The following is a 27,958-nucleotide window of genomic DNA, read 5'->3' as shown; positions in this document are numbered from 1 at the left end:
TTAGATAGGTATGCAGAACTCAGCTGTGTATACTGTATTCACTTCTGAAAAATGGTTAGCACCAGTTAATACTTGTTCATATAGGTGGCATATACGACGAATAAAAAGGGAACAAGAATTTGCACATCACTGCCCACAGTTTTTCAGTTTAGTATTAGAGAAAAACGCCCCACATAAACAATCTTAACCAAATTTTGTTCGGTACTGATACAGAGTTCACGACGATTACATTGCATGCTTTGATATCGCCCAGAGCATGGTCACACAGATTGCGTAAAAGACGCGCAATTTCTAAAATCAACCGTAGTTCTTGCAACTCTTCTATCCGGTCTCCATCCACATGTAACTTAATGGGCGCATAATAAGAACTCCATTTTCTTTCACATTATTTTTTTTGTGGCAGCAAATCAATACTGTGTGATGCCGCATCTAAAACGCCAACGTCCTTCTATGAACAGGTAAGAAAAACTCGAAACTTACCGACCGGCTAGCAGTGAGAGTGTGATTTCCCACGTATTTAGCTCTAACCTGTGTTCCTATTTAGAAAGTCCCGGCGACGTCTAGGTGGAATAAGTCACCTTGCATTTATTCCTCTGCTTCCTTAAGGCGCCATCAACTTCAAAGGCTTTCGCAAAATCTTTCATCCTGCTACTTTTGAGGAAGAGAAAAAGCACTCTAGGCCGATGGAAGAGCAATGCCTTGGTTACGATGACCCCTGATACCCGCAGACATGTATTAAAACCAAGGCCGAGTAAATGTCAGTGGTGTATGCTATTAACGACAACTGCATATAAAAAAAATAGGTCAGCAACCCTCAGTTTATTCGCCTCATTTGTCCTTAAAATCTAATACTTCATTTTCTTTTTTTCTCTCTCTCTTTAATCTTTTGCCGCGCGCAAGGGGTTTCTTTGAAGGAGGGATGGGCTTAAAGTGTCAAGCTAGAATGTGAACGTTTTCACGATGGCGCGCTGATGCTCCAGAAAGCCGGAAGTGCACAATTAGAAATGCAATGACCCAGCGCATATCGGGGTAACCATGGCACATCATCTACAAAAAGACTGAGCGTTAGGGGCAGGTTTCTTACCTGCGTTGCAGGAATCGAAACGGGGGAGGGAGGAGGGGGGGCGCAGGTTATGTATTCGAAAAGTCAACATCGAATGACTTCTCTGAATACGCCATCCATTAAAACGAGCGGACTAAGTCATGCCTCATGAAAAATTTAATGTTATTTGAAGCTACTAATGTTGCTGCCGCGAAGTTTGTGGAGAAATTTATTCGTCATGTTTGCGTTTTAAATTCAATTCTACATTTTCTAGCTTTTTTTTCTGTTGCTTTTGTTTTTCAACGCCCGCACAAGGTTTCTGAAACAGGAGGATGAATTTAGTGCGCCAAGTCAAAATGTCAGTACACTCGAGATGGCGTGTTGACGTACCAAAGGTCGGAAGAGCAAGCTTGTAAATGCAGTGATTGGACGCATGTCGTTGTATACTTTAGGCGCCAGACGCAGAGAGGCTTATCGTTTTAGTTAAAGTCGTGCACAGTGTGACATGAAATGAAAGGGAAGTGCTATGTGTTGCAACAGATAACATCGAAATCTTTACCTGTTGATTTCTACAGCGTCCATTAAAGCATGTCAACTCACTCATGTATGAAGAAAAATATATTCTGATTTCAAACTATTAATACGGGTGCCGTCAAGTTGATGAGGTCATTGAAGAAATACAGTCAAACGGGGCGTCTTTTTCGAGATTCTATGAGTACTAAACTACGAATACAAGCCTTCACAGCGTTTGCCGGCATCGAAGTCACGCACAGCAAAAATGGCTACAACGGAATGCCTCACACCTTGGCGATTTCACTACACGCCTAGCGTTCAGAAGGAAAACTTAATTACGAGGCATTCCATGGGAATCCACATGTAAGGTTCTTTGTTCCCTGGTGTCGAAGTCAACGGCCGCAACTGCAAATTAGAATTTCAGTTTATCATCGACCCCGAAAGCAATGCACAGTGCTAAATATAATTCACAGAATGCCTCGTACATGGCCTACAATCTCCGCCGCGCGCTTATATCAAGCTAAAGCATTATGTTTAAAGCAGCTCACGATGACGATGACCACAAGCCTCCAAAACTTCGTTCAAAAATCGTTGTCTCCACGACGCCCCGAGACCCCTGGCCTACTGTGAGCCCGCTAGTGACTACGTTCCCACGCCACAGCACACCGGGCGTCAAAAAGGGGCATGCATCTCCATATGCCTTGTGCTGGCTCACTCTCTTTGAAAGTTGAAAGTTTATTTCTCCACGCACATTACAGTGGAAGAAAAGAAGAAAAGCCGTGAAGAAAAGAACCAGAGTGAGCCATGCTGTCCTCCCATTGTTGTCAACCGGACACCGTTTCTTATGCGCACACGAGCGCGGACGCCGATATCTGTGATATTCAGATATATGCGCTGCGCAGAACCGCACCTGCCCTGCTCATGCGCCTAGGCGCACGGCGCGCACACCTAGGAAGTGTCCTGGGTCTTAAGATTTGTTTATACTCCCTCCTGCGAGTAGCTTCAAGCGCTGTGAAACCGACAGCTCTCTCGTCCAATCATGGCTGCAGCATCAGAAGAAATAGTGCCTCGAATATCCGAGCAGCGTCTCGAGCAGTTTGCCGTCGGTCCGAACCCATGACCTCCGAATTTTGCGTCCGGTGCTCTACCAACTTAGTACGGTAACGGCTGTCCAGTCTTTTGCTTTGGGGGGTGTTTGTGTATAGACTAACTGAACCTGAAGGAACGTGAACCTGAGGAGGAACGTGTTCGAACGGTGAGAGCGGAAGCTGTGCGAGAACCCTCTTATGCTACTTATGGCATTTGCTACCTTCAGTGACTGTTCTCTTTTTTCATGTATGTCATAACGAGTCCCTCTTTTCCCCTCTCATGTCTGCTCAATCGCTAACGATGGTCTTGATTCCGGCTGTATTGATGCTGTAAGAAGCATAAGGGGGGTTCTGAAACGCTTCCGTCTTGATCACGTTCCCTACGTTGCACTCGGGGCAAAAGAGGACGTACTACGTCCACCGCTATAGACGAGGATGGGGCTGGTGAACACTATCAAAGTTCGGTTCACTAAAAATAAATACCCCTCAAAGCAGAAGACTGGAGAGCCGTCGCCGTAGCACAGTTGGCAGAGCACGGGACGCGAAATTCGGATGTCGTCTGTTCGAAGCCCACTAGCGGTAAGTGGTTCTTCTTTTTAATTAATTGTGTTTGAAAATATTTACCCTATTAATCTTAAATTTTTGAACATCATAAACTATTTAAAAAATGAAAATGCACCCCCTATGTTTCTCAGGTTCGGTGAATGTTCGTTATCGTCATGTATGGGCAAATATTGTAAGTGCAGAGCACGGCGTAACCTGAAGAAAGGGCTGGATAAATGAAAATGGACGAAATTAGTATCTGAAAGTGGCCTTACTTCAGGTTGCCTAAGGGAAAGAAGTGCCCACATTTTGAGTTTTCGTGATTGCCTTTTTTAACTGTGATACTTGTGGTGCCCCTAAAGTATATACCGCGTTAAAGAGGAAGTGTTTTAATGGAAGTGACGCTACCTTGGAGAAGTATCGCCTTACTTGCCCCTTTTACAATTAGCGACAAATAGCTACAGCCTGGAAAGAAAGTATAAGATATTCAAAAGCAGCATTTCGGCGCAAAGGAAATGTGCAAAACAGCAATTATTGACGAATAAATAAAAAAAAAGGCCTCGTGCTTCGAGGAGCACCGCGGCTCAGTTTAAGAGGACGAAAAACTGGTCGAGTTGGTTGTGATATAAGAAATTTAACAAAAGCGCTTGAAACGTTGGACCGAAAAACGGACAGCTGACATGGAGTTGAGCGCTGAGGTCACTACTGGAAACAGGTGGGACTAACCTTGCCTTAAACCAGCAGCCAGTCGAAACGCCACAGCAACAGAATAAAAATAATTGAATAGGAAGAGTGTGTGTCACAGTCTTCGCACGAAGCGCCGCAGGCAGGCATTATAGCAATAAAAAGGTGAAACTCTCCATTTGAAGTTCACCTAAATCACTAAAAAAAAAATAGTAGAAGGAGGAAGAAGCCTACCTTCCATCTCACCGGCTCCCACGTGGGTAAATAATTTTAGGTGACACCTCTACACATTTTAAGGAGGTGATCAGGACCCTGCGGCTAAGTGTTCTTATCCGAGCAGCTCATGAGATCATGTTGTAAGTCATCTAAACGAGACAAGAAGAAAACAGCGGGGGCGGTGTCAGTCCTGTCTTATACATCAACACTGTAGTGCGTGCAGAACCTTGCGCATGCGGCGTGGTAGACAGGCTGGAGCTCTTTTTTTTAAGGCGAAAGCCTTCAATGGCTCATACTGTCGTCCGTTAACATAGCGTGTCACACGCGTTTAACTCGGGAACTAAGAGAGGTCGAAGAAAACCAATGGCTGCTTCAGATAGGGGAGGAAAAAATGAACCTAGAAGCCAAGTTTGATGACTGTAGAGTAATTAGTTAATTAATTATAGTCGAAAATGCCGAAATTGCGTCGAAATAGCGCGGACGTCGATACAGCCACGGGAACGGCGTGACGTCACATCCACCGAAAGTTGTCGCGGCATAGTGAGAACTGTCACAAATTGGCGGAAAAGCGTCGGATTTGTGTCAAATTAGATGGAGAAATGTGTAATTAAGGGCAATTAACACTTAGGATCCCCGGAAGATGTACAATTTGGGTATTGATATAGCCACGGGAACGGTGTGACGTCACATTCGCCGGAAGTCGTCACGGCATAGTGTCCTCGGCTTTCGCCTCTCAACACTTCAGTTGTCAAAGTGTCCACGCAATTTTTTCAGCGAACTGATCACACTGGACTGATTGGGCGGCCACTATGGAGATTCGAAATGGCATAACGCTGGCTCTTCAAAAAAACCTCTTGGAGTCTTGAAAGACTTCAGTCGGTGGCAAAGCAGACAGTGCTGCATGGGCGTGGTTGTCAGCCGCCTTACTCAAAGGGTACCTATATACGAAAGGACCCAGTGGAAACGAAAAGAAAATCCTTTCTTGTGCCGTTGCTGAAAAAAAGCAACGAGCTTTGACTTCACCAATCGATGGGGAAGCAATACTATAACCAAGGAAATGCCGATTCCGAGCCCGCCAAATTAGCTCGGGCTGATGAGGTTCACTGATGAATTACCACCGGCTGAACCGAGAAAGACCCCAATTTTCGTTGGATCATCTCATTGGCAACGCTCTCGCTAAATATGGTTGACACGAAATACGTAAGGCTGGCTGACCATCTAACATTCAAGGGTGGAATGTTAAGCGCCGCCTGCCACCACAGCGCTTATGACATCTCCTTCATTCTTAAGACATCAGTCCAGATGCTTATGAAGCTACAAAAAATTTCGTTTCAGCACCTAATGCTAAGCGAGCTTTAACTGCTAGGCGCACATATCCGCAAATGTCAACGTTGTTCATCTATACTAAGAGAGGAGTCCACTGGCCTCCCATAGACGAGAGAAAAAATAATAACGAATAATTATGAATGACCCGCACCGCCACGCAAACGAATGAAATTATGTGCTCGGGGAAGGATATGGCCGAATGGGCTTCACGTGCCTCGAAAATGCTTTTCTAATAACAGAATAAAGAGAATTTTATTGACTCGAGTTGTCTCAGGGACCCCCGTCCCTCGTAAGCAACAGTTACAAAAAAAGCAGGCGTCACTATCAGGGCATTACCTCCAATAATAGCATTACTTCAGGTCGCGCTAGTATGAAACACATGGACATTCAAATGAGACCAGTGGGTGGTACTATTTGTGCAAAGATTGTGGGCCACCGTAATGGGCATAGAATGTTCGGAGTGGTATCAAACAATCCTGCGCGTTACGCAGCATAGGAGTTCTAGTCGAAGCAAACAGTAGTGAATCATAGGGATACATACCGACGACCTTTGTTTCCCCAAATCTTGACATCTTGAAATTTCGGACGTCCACTGCGGCGAAATTAATTGACGTAGGACATTCGAAGTGGCGTCAACTGTGCTGTATTCGTGCGCTGTATACGTTTACACCCAAAAAGTAGATATCCGGATATAAAGAAAAATTTTGTACTGGATACAGTGAAGATGACTAATGACGCAATATTCGTTCGATATGCTAAACGCTCGACACTTATACGCTGCCTTAGCGCTTTGCTCTTTTTTTCCCGCGTGTCGTTGCGCTGTGGAAATGATTGTGCAAAGAACAGTTCTCCCTCCATTGAGAGCTGCAAGATGCCGCGTACCTGGGCATTAAGAATGAAGGGCGAGCGTGGAGAAGTCTGACTCGGAGACGAGAAAGTCTCGTCTGCTGTCGCCTTAGAGACAGCAATAACCGACGGTTACCTTCAGGTAGTCGGCATGAAGCCTGCTATGAACGGAAATAACAGACATGCGAATGGTGAGTGCTTGTTAATTTTTGAGGTATAAACATACAAGCAGTTCTGCTTCTTCAGGAACCGTTCTACCTCATACTTTCTCATCAAGCTCAGCGCAACGTAAGCTTGTTATTCAGTACTGTCGATGAGGTACTGCGTCAAAAGCTGACGCAAGATGAATCTGAATACGCAAAACAATTAAATCTGAATATCTAAAATATTCAGATTCCTTTCGTAAGATAAGTAAGAATGACCTCCGGCTGGATAGTATGCATCCAGTTAAAAATCAGCACCAGGCTACGAGTTTCACTTTACGATGTGCAAGGCTCATTTTGCTTTTGGCCAACGTGCTAGAGTAAACCATATGAAAGGCGCTTTATTTTGCGACGAACTAGGTGTGCTAAGTAAAAAAGATAGTGTAATATCTCTCGGTATCGGATAAATGGCTTGAGGCCCCAAAAGACAGCGCACCGATTTATAACTGGAGAAGCGCGCCTGCCTGGTTATCGCAGCACCGGCCGAGTAGTTTTGGTAAACGTCGCTTTGTTAAGTCTTGCATTTTTCATGAAAAATCTCAGAAAAGTTCCAAACTACTCACATATACACTCCCATGTGTTTCATCTAAGACTTTACGCAATTTTTTAATTAGGCTTTTTGAGTTAGAGTGGCGATTTTTTCGTCATAGCATTGTTAGCGATGTAGTGCAACAAAATACAGTTAAGACAGGCTAACTAGCAGGCTGGTTAACTAATATTGAATGGATAACTTTTTAACTATCGCTGTTAGGCTTCCTATTTACTGAGCGGTATGTAGCGCAGCGTAGGTAACAACCATATCAGTTTTTAGAGTTTAGAAAACGTGGTTACGCTCCGAGCTGTGGTCCAACAAATTTTGGCTACATCTCGTCACAAATACATGCGCTTTCGAGAAGCTGACAGGTAAAGTATCTTTTCCAGTGCACATCACATATCCAAAATGACTGGATTTGTTGGGCCACCGCCCCGAGGGTAACCGCTCTTTAGAAATTCTAAAAACTGATATGATTATTACCTACGCTGAGATTCATGCCTCTAAATAATTAAGGAGGGTAACAGTAATAATTAAAAGTTAACTATTCAGTATTAGTTAATCAGCATGTTAGTAAGCACGTCTTAGTGTATTCTGATGTATAACATCGCTGACAAAGTTATGCAGAAAAAAGCGCTAGTCTAATTAAAAGACCCTGTTTTTAAGGCGAAAGTCTTTAATGCCTCATCGTTGTCGTCAGAAGGTTGTCGCAGGAGGTTGTCAGCAGAAGCTTGTCAGCAGAGGTGTCACGCTTTTCGGTTGATCGAAATGATTATGACGTCAGTGTGCGGATTGGGCGTAATGAGGTTACCCACGAAACAAAAAAAAAATAAGAATAAATATAAAAATAAAAAAGTTAGAAAGGACTAAAGTATAAAAAATCGAAATAAATAAAGCATTGAAATAAAAAAAATAATAAAAATTAACATAAAGGAATGAAAACAATTAAAAACAAAGAAAACTTAACAAGAAAGAATAAAAAATCAAAATAAATATAAAAATTAAAAGAAAAGGCAAAATAAAGAAATCACTTCCAAACAGTGCGCCAGGAAAAGCTTTTTTACGAACACAAGCCTTCCTTAGGAGCTTTTAAAAATTGCGGAAAGTCTTAGATTAAACACCCTGTATAACTGTAACGTTCAATGCTCTTGGATAACGTGACGTTAGCTCTCATTCCTTCAGAATGTTTCTAAAATCGAGATTTTTCCATCGCTTAAAGAGCGCCCTGCGAACTGCTACACAAAATACGGCAGACAGAATCCTGCTGCGGCGAGTATGCATTGCACCTGACAACATCGCACGCGCGTTTTCTAATTACGATGTTTACCCTCTTCACCAAAATCCGCGTCCTCCGAGGCGTGGTATGAACTCGTGACCTGCAGTTCATTTACTCAGAACCACGCAACCATCGATGTGGGCACTGCTCCCTCTTTCCACACTCAGTGCGTAACATGCCTTTGCTCTTATTTGTGTAAACATTGTAGGCAGCGCAGGTAGCACACCCAGTAGGTTCTTTTTTGTAATGAAAGCATAGCTTCCTAAAAACTTTAACTGAATATTTGCCCCATTCAATTTCATTGGGAGCACTGGTGACACGCGAACAACGTATATCTACCAGGAAGGATACTCTGAACATCAATCAGTTCGTGTTCGTGTTACTTTTTTGTTTAATGCTGGTTCCGAAGGAATTAGCGCTGAAGGGCCGTGGAGCCGTCTTTTTGTTTTTCCTTTGTCAATGCGGCAAAAATACATTTCGCCGCTTCATCCCGAAGCTTAGCAAGTTTGATGTTTAACAACTTTAGGCCCCTTAGCTCTGCTCACTAATTTCCCCCGCTGTCTCCATTTCCAATAATCAAAAAAAAAATCGGTAGACAGCCGCGCTGTAATAGGGAGATATACATACTCCAGATATACACTATACTCCTTTGCACATGGACTTTCGAACATGTAGCAAGAGGAGTAATTAAAGAGAAGGTACAAAGTAATAGTCTCGCTATGTGCAGTGCACCTTGGACTATCTTCATTTGCCATTTCACATTCACCATACTGGAACTTCTGTCAGTGCATCCAAACTCTTCGTATCGCGCTGGTAATCTATCATATCATGCTTTCAGAGCCCCGATAGTCGGACGACATGCGACATGGTGTTTGTTTCGTTTGACTGACTGATGAAGCAACCGGTAAGGCAGCAAGACTAATCATTTTTTGTTCCTATTCTTTAACTGCGATGGTGCGCAAAGCAGGACCCAAGGAACCATACACAGCTTTTGCTCTCAGGACTGTACCGAGAGCACAATGTTTGGCCCATGATTACTGTGCTGACATGCGTCTGCTTTCGAGTCACGTGAGAACCGTGACGTCATTGCCTGTACATATTTGGCTGCAATAAACGGACGGGGGTCTTTCGCTCTGGGCTTTGACACAAACCTTGCTTCTTCTCTGTGCGTCTCCGCTCGGTTGGAACACTCACCCCGATAGCGGCCGGACGCCACTACGACATGGTGTCAGAAGATAAGCTTGAACCTGGGAGAGAAGCATAGCGTCGAGAGATGGACGGAGCCAAAATCTTCACGGCACCGGGCCTTCAACAACCACCACAGCTGGACTTCGACAATACATCGGAGTGGCCGGCATGGATTCAGCAATTCGATGACTATCGCGTTGCATCGGGCCTCGACGAACGCTCAGAGGAAGCACAGGTACGAACGCTTCTCTACTCTATAGGACGGCAAGCTCGGGATATTTTTGCCACTTTGGGCCTCTCGGACGAGGACTCGAAGAAGTTCGACGTCGTCAAGAAGAAGTTCGACACATATTTCATAAAAGAGGTCAACGTCGTGTACGAGAGCGCTTGCTTTCACAAGCGACATCGAATGCCCGGTGAGTCAGTAGACCAGTTCATGACGGCGTTGCATGTCTTAGCAGACCGCTGCGATTTTGGCGAATCTAAGCAACGACTCATCAGGGACAGGTTCGTCGTCGGTCTGACAGACGAAAAACTCTCACAGTCGCTACAGATGGACTCTAAGCTGTCTCTCGCGTCCGCCCTTGCAAAAGCACGCCTTAAGGAGAGCAGCAGCAGGAACTCCTTCGCAACTCTACGGCATACCAAGCCTCGAGGGTACCTCTTCCCTGTGAAAATGTGGCAGTTGGCTCCGCAGCAACAGTCGACGCCGTGAGACGCTACAAAAAGCCTCAACGCGGGAACGCCAGCTCTTCAGTTCGTCATGACGGACGCTGCCTCTACTGCGGTAACTCCCTGCATCCACGAACATTTTGCCCAGCGAGGACAGTGAAGTGCAATTACTGCGGCATAAAGGGACACTTTGCTAAAGTGTGCATCAAAAAGACTTCCACGGGCAACCAACGCAAGGTACGAGTTTCTTCTGTGCAAGCGGACACGGGTCAAATTTTTGTGGGAGAGATTGGAACGCCAGGTGTAAAAGCGCGATACATTCAAGTATGTGTTAACTCTGTTCCAGTGTTTGCAAAAGTTGATACCGGGGCCGAAGTTACCGTGCTTCCGTCATCTTTTCCTGGTCTCCCTGTTAAATTAACGAGAGCAAACGAGGTTTTCTACGGCGCGTGTGGTTCACGCCTCAATGTTTTGGGCAAATTTGAGGCAGAAATCACTTGGAAGGGGAAACGTTCTCGCCAAACATGTTATGTCGTCAGCCCGCTACGACATGTTCTCGGTTTGCCCGCTCTGCAGGCACTAGGAGCCGTGACGTTTGTCGATTCAGTAGCGCAGAAGAGTTCTACCGGTAGCGTTCCAGGCCCCGAAGTTTGCAGTAACCTGGGCGCAATGCCAGGAGAGTATCAGATTCGGCTTCGGCCAGACGCGGTTCCGTATGCTAACTGCTCCACGCAGAATTCCAATTCCGCTCAGAGAACGCGTCCGCTTTGAACTCGAAAAAATGGAGCAAATGGGCGTTATTCTTAAGGTTGACGGGCCTACGGAGGGGTGTGCCGGCATTGTACCAGTGGTAAAGCCGAGTGGGGATGTCAGGATCTGTGCGGACCTTACACAACTGAATAAGTGCGTTCTGCGAGAGAAGTTCGCCCTCCCCACAGTGGATCAAGCTCTAGGTTGTACAGCTGGCGCAAAAGTTTTTTCTAAACTGGACGCCAATTCTGGTTTCTATCAAGTACGCCTAAGCAAGGCTTCGGAGGAATTTAATACCTTCATTACTTCGTTCGGGCGGTATTGTTTCACCAGGTTGCCTTTCGGAATTACTTCAGCACCTGAGTATTCCTAGAAAAGAATGTCGGAAATCCTGGCAGGCATGCCTGGAGTCGTCAACGTAATGGACGATATTTTAGTCTTTGGAAACAATAAGCAACAACATGATTCTAGACTTGCAAAGGTCATGACCAGGTTGGCAGAATCGAACGTTACGTTAAACAAATCCAAGTGTGTCTTCGGCGTCAAAAGGCTCACTTTTTAGGTCATGTTCTAAGTGAGGAAGGCGTACAACCCGAGCCAGCTAAGGTAAATGCTGTCTGTAAATGCTGTGGTCTTTCGCTCTGGGCTTTGACACGGACCTCGCTTCTTCTCTGTGCGTCTCCGCTCGGTTGGAGCGCTCACCCCGATAGCGGCCGGACGCCGCTACGACAATTACTGTTCATTAATATGCCCCCGGCGCGATTGATCTTCCCGTCTAGCTTTCTTTAGAAACAAACAAAACAACAAATGCGCCATCATTATGCAAGTTGTTTAATCTTACCTTCAAGAAGCCGCACAGCTGACGGTACCACATAGCGGTAAGTAATCAGCAATGCTATAAGAAAATGCTGAACGTGATCCCTCTTATAGAACAAACTGGCGCCGTCTCTTGCGAAATAGTCATCTCCAATTTTCTCAGACAAAAATTTTGAAAATGAGAAAATTGTATGAAAATCTTATGTAAATATTGAAGGCAATGGTCCATCCTTTGCATATGTAGCAAATTGCTTGTTTTACACTGTTTCCATCGATCGCATCGAACATTTAAGACAGCTATAAAAAACCAATGGGTAACGCTTTTTACGATAGCAAAACCGTTAATAAATAAAAATGTAAGACAACCCTCGGGTGACGAGCGGATATATTGATTGTTATAGTCAAAGTTTCCATTATATGAGAAGAATGCAAGCATAAAAGGTTTGCCGCTCAAAATTCTTTTTGTCCAGAATTGCTCGGTATGTGTAGTTATTTTAGTCAGTGTCCACGGACGCCGGCCCTCAGCGCGCATTCAATCCTATGTAGTACCTGGCGAGCGTTCGAGCAGCCATAACATACTAATGGACATTTCAAAGCGTTCCTTCAGGGCATTCTAGATTCACCTTAACCGGTTCGAACCTGTTGTAGCACGTGATATGCTAATCCTCAGCCAGGTAATGGAAGTTGTCGCACATGTACGCCATCCCCTAAGATACGGAAACAAGGAAAAGAAAATTGACTACACTACCCCCTTTACAGCCTCTAGTAGATGGCACAATACCAGTAGTAGCTTTGCTCACTATGCTCAAGGTTACAAACACTATCCGGCGGTTTCGCTCTTCGAAAAGCAAAAAGAGAAAAGCCCATTTGGGTGAATACGAAGAGCAGTGCTAGCTAGCTGACGAAGGCAGCAAGAATATAAAGGACTTAAAGAAACTATTTCTTCTATATTCAACCTTGTGACCGGTTATCGCTTCTCTTAAGCGTAACTACACATCATTTGAATAAGAATTTTTCTGCTGAACCAATCCTAACCACTTATTTGACATATTAACAAAACAGTGGAGGAGAGAAAGATGAACCACTTTAATACAGCGGCATTTAGGGAATATTAACCACTGAATGTAAAATAAATAGAAAGCTCCATTCACTGTACACGCGTAATAGCGCGGTTATGGTCTCTTAAAGATGAGCACCAATTCGCCTTTCGGCTCATGTTACGAACGTCAAACGCACTAGAAGGCTGTTAGAATGCTTACCTTTGTACCGACTACTTAAACGTTTTCTGGGGCACCCTCTTTCGCTTGGCTTACCGCTTATACATCACTGTTTCCCTCCATACTCGAATGCATTGTGTTGATATGAGACCGTCAAACCAAATCATTCACATTCGCTTCAAACGTTGTCGATAACCGTACAGCTAGTTTGTTCTTCAGAACTTTCACCGGGCATGCCACAAATATATCGTAATTAACGCCTCTTCCTGATTGTAGAAAAAAGGTTCACAACTTAGACTCTTTTAGAGGTGACGGACTATTTCTGCTCCTGTGTATTTCATCCCAAATCGAGTTTCCGCATTACACCACCACCTGACTAATCTTTTCCAGGAAATTCGCTGGAATGAAACATTTGCCTAAGGATTCTCACCACTATCTTCGAAATTTCTCAGATATACTGATCTCGCATTTGGATTGAGTGCTCATAGCTTTACTAGCGCCACACAAATGTGAATGCATTTTGTTTTTTCTTCTGTCACCGCGCAAATATTGTGCACAATTGCGGCGATAAGTTTCTTTTCCAAATTATTTATTTAACCTAAATGTGGAATGCAGCTGTACGAGGAGCGTTCAATAAAGATTTCCCCTGACCCACTTCCTTTGGACGGAGAGCAGCGACACTTTGCAGATTTATTAGTCCTTGTCTACATAGATGCCACCCAGGGACACACATTTTTCCCATTGTTTTATTCAACTGTAAACACCTCACTTGTAGAAGTCGACAGGTTGCTCTAAAAGCCATGCTGTGACTTCAGAAATCAGAATCTCATCATCTGGAAAATGCTTGCCCTTCAAATATGACTTCATTGTTGGAAAGAGGTGGCAGTTTGATAGTGCGAGGACGGGTGAATAAGGGGGATTCGGTAGAATTTCAAAGCCGCAGCAGCTTGCTTCCATCTGGGCAACACGTGAGTTCCGAACTGAGGCATTGTCTTGCAGAAGGCGGACACCTTTGGTGAGCATGCCACGTATCTTGTTTTTGGTGGCCTCCCGCAATTTCCGCCGCAGTGACGCATAGTATGCCCCAGTAATCGTGGCACCTTTTGCTACGAAATCCATCAAGACTACTCCGTGCTGGTCCCGAAAGACTGTGAGCATGACATTCCCGCCTAGGGCTGGCCGCGTGCCTTCTTTGGAGGCGGTGAGTCCAAGTGCTTCGATTGCATCGACTGGACTTTAGTCTCCGGATCATAGTGATGGACTCAGCTTGCATACTGTGCAATCAGTCTGTTGAGAAAGTCCTCCTGGTTTTCATGGCACATAGACAAAAGAGCCTGGGAGCATTCGACTCGTTCCTGCTTTCGGAAAGGTGTGAGCAGCCGGGGAACCCAGCGTTAAGCATGTGAAGATGGTTATGAATGATTTTTTCCATAGACCCCACCGTAATCTTGTTATTTTTGGCTAGGTCTCGAACGGTTATGCGGCGATTTTCTAAAATGGCGGCCTCCACTTGCTGGATGGCTTGTTGATCGATAGCGGAGTGAGGTTGCCCTGCAATCGGAGCCGTTTCCACCAAAGGCCGACCACATTTGAATTGACGATGCCAGTCCTTTACTACACCATATGATGGGGAATCCTCTCATAAACCTCTTTCATCTCATCGAACGTCTCCCTTAGAGTGCGGATTTTCAAGTACAGGAACTTGATCACTGCTCTTTATTTTACTGCATCCATTATCACACATCACACCACTTCAGCACCTGTGAAAGGAAGACCGTTATTAGTTGAGAGTTGCACATTGGCACGTGCACGTGACCTATAGAGACTTAAGTCATTACACATGCGCAGTTTCAACATCCTGCAGTAAGTAGAAGTGAGTCAGGGGAAATCTTTATTGAACGCCCCTCGTATCTCCAGTGGGTTAATTCTAATGCATCGTCCTTTTTATACCACATCTCTCAAGAACGCCCAGAGGGCCACAGCGGCAGCTCTATTGAATAGAAAAATAAACAGCGAGAAAGTAACAAAGTTTTAGCATTAAAACATTTCTCACTCCAATATCGACATTTCTTGAAGCGGAATTCCCTGCGAGTATTCAATCCACTAAAACGCTCCGCTCCGCGTAATAACGACCGCCAAAAGGAAGCCAGCAGACGCCAAAACAAAGCGACAGCAGCTTCCAACGGAAGTGTAAGCGCGTGATAAATTGTTCTCGGCATCCAATAGAAAGGCCTCTGCTCAGAATGAGGCGATGTTTTCTCAAGGCGCACCAACGAATAAATGTCACCGGAGTGCAACACCGTTCTGGGAGAGGTGAGATTATCGAGATCTCCGTGACAGAAACTCTCAGAGGTCGCGGGAAACTGCTTTGTTGCATTCTGGGTCGCCCCAGGTTTTAGACCAATAAGTAAGCCTTCCCGCACTAGTAGCTTGCGGGAATAGCTTCATTATAAGTCGTCTCTGCTATGGTTCACCCCTGTATTAAGGAAGCGCTTCCCAGTCACCTACAGACCACCCCGCTTGTGCCCGAGCGCTCACACACCGGGCTCCTTATCCTAGCTCTCCTGGCTCAGAAGCTCATAAACCGCTTCTGCGGTTCCGCGAAATCCTAATTCATTATTGCAACAGCCACCGTCTCTACCCGGCACCTGCCAAGGGGCGGAGTAAGGCGGAGGAGCGAACTCTGCGGCGCCTGCAGACAGGAACCCTTCTCTGTCCTGCCATAGCAAAACACTTCGATCCGAACACAGATGGGCGCTGCCCGCACTGTGGAGAGATCTGCGATATCTTTCTTATGGTGTGGGCATGTACTCAGAATCCTCACCTTCCCCCTTCCCCCACCCCCACCCGAGAGGCATGGGAGACTGCCCTCCTCAACTGCTCCACACTGGAGTCCCAAAAGGCTCTGGTCAAGCGGGCGCGAGACGGGGCCTCTTCGTGCGGTGTCCCGGACTAAGGATACCGACCATGCAGCAGAGTTTTTTTTACCCTCAAACTCTCTTTGAATATTAAAGTTTTTCGCCACCACCCCAACCCAGTCACCTAGGAAACCTTATAGCCCAGTTAGCCAAGGATAAGCTGAAAAGAAGTCGGCCACTGCCATGTCGTAAATTTAAATGACCCTTTTATTCAATTCATGGAAGAGAGAGGGTGTGGTAGATGGTCCTTGGCGATCACAAAATGAACAAGGGAGGGGAAAACCTCAGGTTGCTTGAGCCAACGTTTCGACAAGAGGACTTGTCTTAGTCTGGGGCAAAGCGTTCATCATTGGCAGGGATTAAATAGGACCTTCGCTCCGAGGAGGAAGGCCCCGGGTGGGGGAAGGAACGTGGTGTGAGAGGGGATGCGTGTCAGGAAGGGGAGGGAGGTGAATCTTGTTTCGTTAAGCTGCTATAGTGGAAAAACTTATATCCGGGGGGTGTGTAATGAACAAAGGCTTTGAAGGGGCTGCGACGGGGGGGAGGCGCTGTGTGGACCAGTAAAACTCAGATAAGAGGATTAGTCAGCGTGGCACAGGGAAATGAGAACAAGGCAAACAAAATAGGCTAGCACTGGAAGGAGAAAGAAAGGGGGGGCATTTCTAAGGAAGTACAAGGCAGGGGGGGGGGGGGGGGGGGGGGGAGGGATGGCTCGAGTTCAGAGAAAGCCAAAAGGTGGGGGCGGAGGGGTTAACAGGAATGTCATGGTTTCCGAGAACTGTTAGTAGGAAAAAAAAAAGATGAACAAAGGGAGAGGGTGAGAAGGCCGGAAATGTGGTGGAAGACATGACGTGGGAAGGGTGCAAAGAGCGATGATATACTTATGCAAGATTCTAGGAAATGGTCTGACCACGTGCAAGACATTTGTTAATTTAAAATTATGCTAACCCTGGTATGTACCTGAGAGATTCCAGGTTTCCTCTGGACATGTTAATCCCTGTTGGTTGCAGTGTTTAAAATTTGTGGATTAGGAATGCTTCTCGGTATTTTCTGTCTCTAGTCGATTTGAAGCCTGACTGAATAATGAACAATTTGAGTTTATCGAATTTGTGATGGGGTTGATTAAAATGGGTCGACACTGCCTTCTGTTCATCTTCTATCTTCTTCTGTTCATTGTTATCTACTCCATAACAGGGCGTGAATGACCATTCCGAATGTCAAAGCCACCAAATCAACACAAAATGATTTCAAATATCAGGAATATATGAAACGGAAACAGCCTGCTCAGAACAGTGGAAGGCGTAGTTCGCGTTTTTAATTATCGCATTGGTGCTTCGCTAAGGATGGCTGGTTGCACTTGTTGGCCCGCATATCAAATAAAAAGGTCAGAACAGGTGTAAAAGGCCAGCGGAAGCTTATTTATTGCGCCAATAAGCAAATCAATGAGCTAAATATTACGGAATATTTGGTACCACACACGTAAGCCAAAGAAAACTGATTAACAAACCAAACGAAATGAAATCTTGCAAGGATTGCAAGTTTATCAGTGCTATCCAGAACGTTATACATGTCGCGATGTATGCAGGTGAAAGAACAGGGCTTGTATTGGCTATCATTTGTTATGCGCCCGTTGGGAAACATCCACGTGCGTACGGAGAAAACATAGGTGAAGTAGTGTCACACATCTGTGACATTTGGAACTTACGGAGACAACGGCGACACCCCGAGAAACCCTCCGCGGCAATATTAAACGGTAGGCCAGACGACAGGTGCCTCCTCTGTTTTGCAATTGCCGTGTTTGAACTTCCTGAGGTCAGAAAAAGAAGTAGCCACTTCTCCCCTGACACCGGCATTTCCCAGCTAAATGTAACCAAGGTTTTAAAAAACATGCGATGCCCTAATTGCGTGAAACCGACTGAGGGTGGTTTAGAGTCGCGCGACCTAGTCTGCAGTATTTCTTTCGTTCTTCAAAGTTTTTAGTTAAGCCTAATGAGGTAACTTTTTAATTATTGACTTGACGAATAAAGTGTCACTGAAGAAATTGTAGATCGCTTTGAAAAACAGCTGGCTGAAACGTTTGCACCAAGGTAGCGCTTACGCAAAGGTAGTTTTTTTGCCGGCCTTAAATCATAACTTGCACAATAAAAAAAAAAAGCTTCCAAGCGACAATGGTGCCACTTCAACGCCCCAAGACGCATCTTGGAGAACAAAGTCCGGTATTTTCTAATTTCTAAAGTGCTGTCCGCGATCAGCATTTGCTTGCACGTTGGGGCAGAGATGCGAGCCAGCAGCTGGTCGCGTGATAGATTTCTTTTAAAGTCCGTAAATACAGCTACATAAATCGTACCTCGACCGAAACAGCGCTGCTACGAGTTTTTCTAGACACTCCACTTTTCCTTTCACACTTTTTTCATCAAGTAAATAATTAAAAGGTTAGCTCGTGAGACGTCACTAATATTTAAGGGAAGAAGGCAAAAAAAAACACTGCAGACTAGGCCCCGCGACTCTGAACAACCCTCAGCTGGTTTCACTGCAGCTAAGAAACTTCCGTCTCTTTCAAAAAATTCAGGGGGGCACTTTGTTTACCTAAAGTGCGGTGAGGCGAAAGGCTTAAGCGCGGTGTTGCTGCTTGTGTCACTGATGTGTGGTTAAGATATTAATTAAGTACACAACTGTTTGTGAATCTTAAATGCTGGAGACACTGGAGGGCGTTTGGGAGGCATCCGTCTGATTTGACGCCTTTCTGCAAACACTCTCCAGCGTCATAGACAAGGAGAACTATATATGGGTTGGCAGGAAGTAACTTAGCCATTAGCACGCTCGGCTGCGGGACGGAAGGATGGTGGTTCGAATCCCATCGTGCACAAGGATTTTTTTTCTGGTCTGACTAGAAAAGCGTGACACCTCTGCTGACAACCTTCTGCCGACAACCTTCTGTCGGCAACGATGAGGCATTAAAAGCTTTCGCCTTCAACGTGTTTGGTTACATTTAGCTGGGACACCCGGTATATACGAGCATCGATTTTTAACTTAGAAATCGAAATGCACAGCGCGCCGAGTCGTCGCGGGATTCACGTGTTCAGACAGCGCCGCCGGAGTGCCATCCACTCGGGGCTCATCTCCTAAGCGCATTGCTGGAAGCCGTCAGCGCTCGATAAGCTGGCGACTTGCCATGCCAGTTCTGCGGTGGCATCCAGTCTGTTGAGCTCGCCTGTTCCGCCTATGCGCAGTCCACCTGCGCGCGCAGTGTTCGCAAACACGGAACACTGAGCAGCGGCGTGTTTCATTTCACGATTATTGCTTTGGACATCGAAGCGCCAAGGGCTGCAGTCAGCTAACAATGGATGCGCATCAACCCCGGCGGAGCGCTTCGCACCGCTTGTCGAGTAAGTTCAAAAAGTGTTTTTTTCTTTCTAGAAGAGGCTTTTAGATTTAAGTCTAGTCAAGAACAACGCGCCGTCTGGTAAACTTGAGTTCGGAAAGGCTTTGTAGATTTTGCCACAAAAAAGTGGTATCGCAAGTTCTAGCATTAGATAAGTAGTTATTGACCCCCCCCCCCCCCCCCCCCCCAAAAAAAAAAAAAAAAACTGCGCGCCGACCCCGGGACAAGAAGAGGCACAAAGGCGCGCACACAAAGCCTCTTCTTGCCCCGTCGTCTTCTCGCAGTTTTTTTGGTTACCGTTAAGAACCGACTAGCCCAACATCTGGTCTTACTTCGATAAGAAGTTGCTCACGTGAGGTGACTCGCGCAAGTGCATGGTAGTCGCTTGAATAACACAGCCTCTAGAAAGAACACTGTTCTCATAAAGTGGTTGCAGTCGGCGAAAGAATGGATCTTAGTAGTGCGTGCGCATGAAATCTTGTGAATTGTGCTCAACGTCGAAGAATAAACACTCTAAGAGGCGGTGAAGAACATTCCATGAATACAAGTACTCTCACAGCTTTCCCTTGAAACTAATTTTGAGGGAAAATCTTAACCCTACACATTGCACAGTGGCTGATGCTCTAAATGTCTCGCGCTTGGAGTACTGTGTTTAATACATTTGTTTCTGCACATGACTACAAGGCGTGGCTACATATCTGTTTAGAAGGTATCGGTATAACCTACCTCGCGCAGGAAAAGTACGATATAACGGCTAGCAATACAATAAAACATTTTAGCTAATCTTAAGCATTTTAGGTTTGTTATGAAAAAAAAAAACTTCTGCCATGCACTCGTGTCTTCATCGTAAAGACCATTGCCTGGCTTTGCACGAAAGCACACTTGCGAAACGTTGCTCGACGTTTATTAAAAAAAAAAAACCATAGAGCCGCACTCTATGCTTTGAGTTTAGACTGGATCTTTCTTGTGCCTGCTTATCCCTCCGTGACTGCTTCTGTTACTTTCTCTTTAATTGCTATGGTATTCTAGCCAAGCCGTATGAGTACGCTAGACCCTGTTTTAGCACCCATGCCAACATTTAGGCTCAACTAGTGTTTATATATAAGCGCCATAAAAAAATACAGCACGTAGTTCGAAAATGTATGAGCATCCAATCAAAAATCAATTAAAAGAATAAGTACAACTTTTCCGCTAAAGAGGCGAATTTATATCTTAATGGTCCTTCTAGCGATATTATGGGCCGGTAAGTATCAGAGTGAGCAACCATTCGGCTTATACTATATCCATTGAACTGCGATGATTTAGGAACAGAAAACAAATATTAACAAAAACCATATTTCAATTTCTCGGTTTACTTTAAATCAGATCGTCCCCCTTACGAAAATTATTGCTTTCTTCTGTCATGGTCTCCGGTCAGGTTACACGGCCTGTGTCTGTTTTCTAGCGCTTCTTTCGGACAGCGTAAGCTAATTTAGCTGCATGGCTTCTATTTCGAAGAACGGCAGCTGAACCCGAGATGAAGAAGCAGCGAATAGAAAAAACTCGAAATCGTCCGTCTGATCTCCACGGATATTCATCACTGAGGTTTCAGATTACCTACGCAGGAAATATGCATGTAGCTTGTTATTCATTTCTGAGGGGACGCGGTAAGGTGGCTCGAAAATTAAATGCGCTTAAGGTTTCTGGGCAAGCCGCGGCGCTCTTCAAAAAAACGTCCTCTAAAAATGTTGCCTTTTAGCTAGGAATACCACCTTTCTCTTGTCTTCGTATAAGTTTAAAATTTGGCATTGGTGAAGATGTATCGTGTAGCGTGAACTCTTTCTGCAAAGCGTAAAACCTGCGCATCGCAAGCGCACTGAAAGGCAGCACCACGAAGCTTATTGTCGTATTAAAACTCGCTATCGCACTAAAACAGGTAGGCGGCGTTCTAGGCCTAAATCGTGAAAGAGGGTAAAAGACGAGGTTCGCTGCCTGCGGCGGGTGAGGGGAAAAGCCCATCCCCACAGTTTCATTCTTCGATTATGCTAAACGTTTTTAATCGGCGAGCATTCAGCCTGCTTAGCGTAATAACGAATACCTTAAGGTAATTTACATTTTTTTTTTTTCATGCAAGGTCCAATCCATGCAGGTTCCAAGGTTCCGGATCCTTTACAAGCAGAGCCACTGAACTTCTTATCGCACAAGCTGATACCAATTTTTCTCATGGTGTTCGTGCCAAATGCCATGGTATGCGGCATCACTTTCATAGTTAATCACGGTTCGTCCACATCAGGAGCCTTTAAGATGGGTTTTCTGAACTTTTGGTACACTTCCTGGACGAATGCTATCGCCGGTGATGTCAAAATTTGGAAGTTCCTAGCACTTTACGTGGCATATACCGTTGTATGCGTTTTCGTTCTCCCCGGAATCATCTACTACGGTCCGCCTATGCTTACCGGGGAGAGGCTTGCCTACCGGAAGACGTCGATGTTATACTACGGGCTCACAATGGCAGCGACCGCCTATGCCTTTCTTATCCTGGACATCCGTTGTTGGCCTATCTACAAAAGCCTTCCCGGAGTTACAGTAGCCTTAGTCGTGATGGGCTACGTTGTAACAATTCTGCTCTACATGAAAGGAAAACTACACCCTTCCCCAGGAGAACACGGCACCACTGGAAGCATGGTATTCGACTTCTACTGGGGTCTGGAACTGTGTCCAAGGCTGGGAGAATGGTTTGACGTGAAGCTTTGGACCAACTGCCGGTTCGGCATGATGGCCTGGCAGCTATTGGTCCTAGTAGCCTGGAAAGCACAAGTCGAATCCACAGGTTGGAACTGGTCGATGGCAACTACGGCCATGGTACAGACTCTGCATATTGCCAAGTGCTTCTATTGGGAAGACGGATACATGCATACCATCGACATAACTTATGACAGAGCGGGTAAGTGGCGGGCTTTACGGGGATGGGTCTTCATGTTGTTCCGTAATATTAAAAGCTGATATGTAACTTGTTTATTTTCTGCTGATGCTCCAAACTGAAAATATTGCGTTCAGTAGTTTTAGGCGTCTTTGTCGTTTGCAACGTGTCACCTTAGTTTTGAAGCAACTTTTCTTACGCACTGGAACTGACCGCAATGTTAAGCACTGCGACGAAAAAAAAAGAGCGCCAGAGTGAAAGAGACAACATTAAAGGCACTGTTGGCTGCCAGTAAGCAAGTAGCATTATCAGAAATAAACTTGCTGTTGGAAATTTGCCTTATAATCTGGCCTTCATGTTAAAAAATTCGGAGTTAAATATTGCAGAGTGCACAAAAAAGTTACGTTAGATTTTTTCGCAGGTTTATAGCGATAGTCGTTTCTGCATTGCTATCAAAGCACTGAAAAATACCACGTTAAGAGCGGATCTTCGAACATCGTACGCCTGATAGCTATCGTTACACTAATGGGCGCTGACTTGGTGTACCAATGACTGAGCATCCGGAGACATGACTTTGACTATTGAAATGCCCCAGTTTTCCACTCCATCATAGTTTCACGCGCAATAGCCAGGACCTGAAATAAAACAGTGAGAAGTTTTTGTAGAAACCACGCATTTTTGCAAATGCGTGGTTTTGAAGTTCATCATCTTTTGCTATTTCCTTTGCCGTCATTCTAACACCTTCGATTTCAACTTTTTTCATGTTGAAAGCTCTTTTAAGGTTTTCCTTTGAAAGAACTGGTAGAGGCACATTCGTGACAAAGACGAACATGCGCATCATCGCAATCGCCATCACTGCTTGTGTCTGTGGTGCGCCAGGGATTGCTGACTCGTACAGCCGCTCGAAAATAAGGTGCCGACACAGAGGCGAAAAATAGTTAGGCCGTTGAGGTCTGGCGACGACGTCGGCTTATATCAGCTAAGCGGCGACAAGTGGAGGTGGATGGGAGTGCGGAACCGCGTCACCAGCCGGCTCTTGAATGGCATGACGGAGAGCCGGAGAAAAATATTGTAGTGGCTTTCGAGGGCTCGGTAGAAGTGAGAGCTTACGCGCCAATTCTTCGCGAAGAAGTCCTTTATCAGTTGCACCAGCGAGGAGGTATCAGCTGCAGGCATGAGCCCAGCAAACGACTCAACCTGCCGGTGGTGCTGACGAGTCATGGTCGCCTGTTTGCGCAGCTCCTCTATACTCTGGCAGAGGGCGACGACTTCACCAACAGTGTACAAGTCGCGCGCTAACAGCATCTGAAAGACGTCGTCATCGATACCCTTCAAGATGAGTTTTCTCTTCGTAGCCTCTGTCATGTGGAGGTTAAGAAATTGGCATAAGTCGAGTACATCTTCGATGTAGCCTGCAAAGCTTTCGCTGACTTCCAGCGGCCTTTCGCGCAAGCGTTGCTCGGGAGCCGGGCGACCAAACACTTCTGAGAAGTTCGTCTTGACGGCAGAACTAGTTTGGATGATGTCGACCTGGTGGTTCCAATCCCACAGGTTAGCCACGATGGCAAGATAAAAAATTACGGTACTGACCTTTCTGGCATCGGCACACTTGTTGCAGAGACTCACCTGTTCCTAAGATGTGAGCCAAATTAGCACATCATGCTCATCGGCACCGCCGAAATAGCCGGGTGCCCTTGCCGAAGGGAGTCAGCACAGATAAGAGTAGGCCCCACTTGCGCGGCTTAATGTCGAACGTCCTCAGGCACCGCAGGAGTGGGGAGAGTACGGCTGCGCAGTTCCATAGCTGTTACCCGGTACGTCCACCAAGAGAGGGGAAAATTTAGAGGAATTGGGACGCCGGAAGCAGCGCTGAAAGCAGACCGAGCTCAGCTAGGTCGAACCAGACACACATGAGGATGGCAGTTTTTTTCTTATTCTAGAAGTGTGCCTTGAGGCACAACTTTCTTTTTTTTTATTTGTTGCTTAGACGTTTGCCTAAGAAGGGGCTGAGGCTAAAGGGACAATGTTGCCTGACAGGGCTTCAGCCCCCTACTACACGACAAACAAACATGCAAATTACAAATTATAAAAGTCCGGCGGGCAGAGGAAAATACATACGGAAGAAAATACATACAGAGGAAAATACATACACACTCATAAAAAAAACAGAAGCGCTTGAAGGGAAGGAAGGGAAAACTTTATTTACACTAATGGTTTTTCCTGCGGTTTGGGGGCATCTTCAGAGACGTCTTGGTTCAGGAGCCTTCTCTGTCGAAGTCGTCCGCCTCTTGACAAAAATTTGCATCATAAATGTACGATGAGTATATATGTAAGAAACAAAGACCAAGACATACATGAAACACTACATCAAATAACAAAGTTCTACTTAAGGCTTATTGAGAAATAGGGAATGGAACGATGCGCATGTTCTTTGTCTTTATGAAGTATGTGCGTCTTCCCGACAAAATATAGATATCTATTGACCACGGTCTGCGAAAGAGCCCATTATGGTCAGGTAATGTGAACGAAAACTAATTCCTTTATTCTCATCACAATAAGATGTTTCAATACTTACGCAACTACCGTTTGCATATATATATATATATATATATATATATATATATATATATATATATATATATATATATATATGCAGCGAAGTATACGCTTCGTTAAAGGAAACATATTTATTCAACTCGACGTTTCGATCGGAAGACCGATCTTCTTCAGGAGAAGATCGGTTTTCCGATCGAAACGTTGAGTTGAATAAATATGTTTCCTTTAACGAAGCGTATACTTCGCTATATATTCTTATAAGCAGACTAGTACTTCACGCTTTCGCAACCCATATATATATATATATATATATATATATATATTAGAATTACTCAGAAGAAGGTTCTTTGAAAAGTAACCCTTGCCATGCTGTTCATTACAGGCGGACGCTTCACAGCAGGATTATTTTAAATTTCCTGAATGGTTACTCGAATCGCATGAATAGTTTATTCTCTGAGGCCTAAAAGTGATAGTTATCTCCTGATTTAAACTGATCATTGGGCCCTTATTTCTACTTTACGAGCATTTGTTCAAAGACTAGTCGTTTCACAGAGCTGTCGTTATGACTCGTTACGTTACAAGGTAAAACAAAGTCAAAGTATGCGCCGATGTTGTCGCTCTCCACATAACTGCTTAGGCTTGAAACCGAAGATCCCGCAGCAACCCTTGAGAGAAGTTCGCATCACAAGTGCGGCATCTCTAAAATCTATTTTCATTTTCTTGCCGCTAGGACAAGGTCACAACGAATATAATGAAAAACATTCAAAATATTTACGATTGCAGGGTTCTACATCTGCTGGGGCTGCATCTGCTTCCTCAGCCTCTTCTACCCGCTCACAAGCCTTTATATGGTTGAGAACAGTCCCGAGAGAAGTCCCGGCTCAGCGCTGCTGATAACCATGATCGGAATTATCCTCATAGCGGCCTGCTATCGGTCCGACTATGAGAAACAACTGGTTAGAGCCACTCAGGGAAAATGCACGATATGGGGCCGGCCGCCTAAACTGGTACACGCTGTTTACGTCGACGCAACTGGCAAGGAGAGGACCAACGTCCTTCTGGCCTCGGGGTTCTGGTCCTTGTGCCGACACGCAAACTACGTCCTCGATATCCTCACTGGACTGTGCTGGGCCGTACCGAGTGGCTTTCACAGCATGGTGCCTTATGTGTACACCATATACCTCGTGGGCCTCCACATTCACAGAACGTACAGGGACGACAAAAAGTGCTCCAAGAAGTACGGCAAACACTGGGAAGAGTACTGCTCCATCGCCAAGTACAGGATGGTGCCGTACATATTTTAGAGCATAACGACGTCGCTGCAAATCAGTCACATAAATGGACAATGAAGAAACCTTTACGTACTATTGTTCTCAATAAAAAATTGCTAAAGATTTAATTCTTCTGAACCTAGTAACACAAACAGAAAACGCCCTGTATTCAAAACGTACCTGTTGCCCTGACAGAGTGTACGCATTTGTCGACTGCTGTCAGAATTTAATTTTTTTTGAAGTCAACATCCTCCTGTCCGAAGAAAAATAGATCGTTCTGAATTTTCCAATCTCTTTCTTTACAAGTAATAATACTTCACATTGATTGTTTTCTGATAAGGGCACTGTAATCCCAAATTGTTTCTCAGGGGAACATGCAGGCTGATTCTCAACGAAGTAATGCAGTCAAAATTATTTTGGAGCTTGCACTGATATAGCAGGTGCGTTCGGGAAGCACGCCGCTAATTCTTAAAAAGTTACGTTTTGAGGAACAAGGAGTTCTGTGCATAGGAACACCAGATACGGTGGGCATTACAAAGACTGCGTCAGTGACGCGCACGCAGCACATCACACCGCGGCGTCCTCTTTACTTGTTTTTTGTTTTCCTCTTCCTTTTCTTTCTTTCCTTTTTGCTTTCCTTTACTTTCCTTGCTTTCGTAATGGTCATTGTCTCGCGTTGTAGCAACGCAAGTTTGCCAAGCTTTTCTCGACATAAAAAAAAAACAGAAACGTTCTTTTTTTCTATGCTCTAAGTTCAGGCTGGCTCTTATACCAGCTTATTGTTCTGCGACTGCTTCAATTGCTTACTCTTTATTTGTGATGGTTATTCACTGAGTGATAATTGTTGCTCTAACGTGCAATGTTTTACAAATATTTTGTCTTAAGCTGTAGAATCCGCGCTCTTTTGACAGGAGACACCATGTCTAAATATCGACATTAAAACATCTTACATTTGATTTCCCTGTAAATATAAGCGGTATGGGTACGTTAAACACCTTATTAGCAGCATATGCACATTTTGGCCCAACAAGCCCTTTCAATATACTCGCGAGAAAATGACACAGAATCTAGTTCAAAATTTATGTTTCAGTAGAAGTAAGTTAAGAGATCACGCACAACTATTTCGCCCAAAAGGCACCTTCACATCTTAATGGCGTTTCCAGGAATACGATTCACCGAAAAGTAGTAACTGAGAGCAGACATCTCGCTTGCAATCTGCCACTGAAGCTGCAATGAATCAGGAACAGAAAATAATAAACTTGAGCACGGTGTGCTGCTGACCAAGTTGGTTTGACATTCTGAATGTTGTAGCGCAGGTAGGAGAAGAACGAAGTAAGGACGAGACACACAGTGCGCTGAACTAACAACTTTAATATCAACGAGGGGCGGTCCGCTCGTTTTTATGCAGTACCCAAGAATTCAGTGATTGTAGGGCGCATGCGCAAATCAAGGCATAAAAGCAATAAAACCAGAATGACCCCACGGGGGAAGAGGGGGGGGGGGGGGGGAGGGGGGGTATGGGGTGGAGGGTTTGTACATTGTATTTTCTTTAACACTTTTTTAACATTTTTTCAGCCACCGAGTCTAGAAGCAACGGCGGTTATCCGGATTGACGCAGTCTCTGCACGTGATTTTGAAAACTGATCTCCTGGCAGTGCTCTCAGGTCTCGGTGAGCGCGTTGTTAAAAGCAGATTGGACTATGTTTTGCTTGACAAGTTTCGAATGGGCGGAGTCGTATGGCAGAACAGGCTTGTTGCCCCTAAGCTGGAACATCCAGCAGACATGTTGCGGCGAAAAAAAGCAATCTGGTACTAAGTGTGTCAGAACCAGGGGCAACACGGATTCTCTAAAGAGGTCTAACACTTTGCGAACTTCAGGCAGAAAGGCATCGTTTTGACAGTCTAAGAATCTGAGCTAATCGTCCACATATCTAAATATCTTAAGAACTGGCAAATTTTTAAGGTTTTCACTTAATGGTCTGTGATGCGTAGTGAGGTACAGGTTACTGGGGATGGGGAC

At 45.1% G+C, this 27,958-nt stretch overlaps 2 pseudogenes; both read left to right on the top strand.

Moving 5' to 3' along the window:
• The first annotated feature begins 9,542 nt into the window (after positions 1–9,542).
• Positions 9,543–10,900, top strand: LOC149358272 (uncharacterized; annotated as a pseudogene).
• Positions 10,901–20,427: 9,527 nt separating this feature from the next.
• On the top strand, positions 20,428–25,971 carry LOC149358271 (uncharacterized; annotated as a pseudogene).
• The last annotated feature ends 1,987 nt before the right edge of the window (positions 25,972–27,958 follow it).

Source organism: Amblyomma mixtum, chromosome 2 (assembly GCF_055824585.1).
Source record: "Amblyomma mixtum isolate Tamu chromosome 2, ASM5582458v1, whole genome shotgun sequence".
NCBI classification, from domain to species: domain Eukaryota; kingdom Metazoa; phylum Arthropoda; class Arachnida; order Ixodida; family Ixodidae; genus Amblyomma; species Amblyomma mixtum.
The sequence above is the reverse complement of the archived record's forward strand: the minus strand, read 5'-3'. Positions and strand labels throughout refer to the sequence as shown.